The 1,904-nt window shown below is 38.2% G+C and overlaps 1 long non-coding RNA gene across 1 annotated transcript; it reads right to left on the bottom strand.

Moving 5' to 3' along the window:
• Positions 1-388: 388 nt before the first annotated feature.
• On the bottom strand, positions 389-1,546 carry LOC309478038. Its single transcript, XR_014198776.1, has 2 exons — positions 1,490-1,546; positions 389-1,260 (listed from the first exon to the last, which is right to left on the bottom strand). It is a non-coding gene; the product is annotated as an uncharacterized lncRNA (long non-coding RNA).
• Positions 1,547-1,904: the final 358 nt, after the last annotated feature.

Below are 1,904 nucleotides of genomic sequence, written 5' to 3'. Positions count from 1 at the left end.
AGTTTATGTTGCTGCTATGTGAAAAAAATCCAGCAAAACGCGGGGGAGCGTTTCTCGACCTCAGAGGGTTAATGCTCAATTCTGATTTTTTGCTCAGATCCGATTTTTTTATTGGCTGCTCATATTACCTTTTAAAATGTGACCTATATCTGATTGCAGTGTGAAGTGTTTGAGGTTTCAAACTAACCCGCATGCGCAAAAGAACAATAACAATGACATCAGACGCAGCACGCGGTTGCACTAAAGTTCGGGAGGTTATGGAGGAAGTAAGCATATTCACATTTACAGTGCTATGCATAAGTTTAGACACCCATGCTAAAGTTGACTAAAAAGAGGAATAAAAAAAATCATCTTTTGGAAATTTAACTTAATGCCTTAATTTAAGAAATTAGGAAAAATCCAACCTTTAAGGACACCAATTTTCTTTGTGAATGAATAATGTATCGTAAATAAATAAATGTTCTTCCTTAAAATATAGGGTGCATAAGTTTGGACACCCCTATGTTAAATTCCCATAGAGGCAGGCAGATTTTTATTTTTAAAGGCCAGTTACTTCATGGATCCAGGATACTATGCATCCTGATAAAGTTCCCTTGGCCTTTGGAATTAAAATAGCCCCACATCATCACATAGCCTTCACCATACCTAGAGATTGGCATGGTTTTATTTCAGTTAGCCTAATAGCTGGTTTGATTTGCATTGAGAGATGATCTTATGGAAAGTACTCCATGCCAATCTCTAGGTATGGTGAAGGCTATGTGATGATGTGGGGCTATTTTAATTCCAAAGGCCAAGGGAACTTTATCAGGATGCATAGTATCCTGGATCCATGGATTCTTTCAGATGAATACAATTGGAGTTATATTAATAAACACATTGACGCTTCCAAGCTGCATAATGGCAGTGGATCGAAACTCATGGCCTTGCTCCAGAAGGGCTTTATTAACCCAACCCCATAGTTAACATAACTCCAACTGTATTCATCTGAAAGAAGAAAGTCATATACACTAACGATGGCTTGAGGGTGAGTAAATCATGTGGTAAATCATGGGGTAATTTTCATTTTAGTGAAAATTACTACTACTCTAAGTCAATTATGTAAAATCTAATTTTGAAAATGTTATTAAATTAAGTCACATCAAAACACCTCACACATAACAAAAGGTTAATGGATCCATACCAGAAGTGACAGTGCAATCCTTCACCAAATTGCCAGTACTCATCTGGATCCTTGGTCAATCTGGGGTGGGCTGATAAGTCCTTAAAAAGAAAGATTTAATTTGTACCATTCCTTTAAACAATATTAAATAAAATTTAAATAAAACACACACACTGTGAACACACACACACACACTGTGAACACACACCAGGAGCAGTGGACAGACGTTTTTGCACATACATGTCATGTCACAAGTCACATCACACAATTGTAGCTTTGAAAAAAGCAAATTGGTACACCAAAATCAAACAGACCATCTAATAATTTTACCTGTAGCCACATTTATCCTGTTATGACACGTCTGAGGGTCTTTCCCTTGATGTTCTTGATGATGGTGGTGACATGTTCTCCTTTTTTTTCACTTTAGAGGAAAAAAAGACAAAAGGATAAAAAAATTTACTCAGATTTGTCACTGGTAGATGAAATGACTTTTGATGATGAGAATAGCCTAACACTTTTAACTACATAATATATTAATCCCAATGTAAGGGTTAAGGCCTATTTATACTTCTGCTTCGAACTGCCGCCGTAGCTACGTCGTAGGCTGTGTGTAGCGCGCATACCCTTCGGCGTACCCTGACGTGCACCTCTCCAAAAATGTAACAACGCGTCAATTCTACGCGGACGCAAGCGCTGTGATTGGTCTGCCAGAACCCCTCCCTCGGGGTTTCACATGCTCCCTAGG

Source organism: Leuciscus leuciscus (assembly GCF_965113295.1).
Source record: "Leuciscus leuciscus genome assembly, chromosome: 16".
Classification (NCBI taxonomy): Eukaryota; Metazoa; Chordata; class Actinopteri; order Cypriniformes; family Leuciscidae; genus Leuciscus; species Leuciscus leuciscus.
Note: the sequence above shows the minus strand (reverse complement) of the source record. Positions and strands in the feature narration are given on the sequence as shown.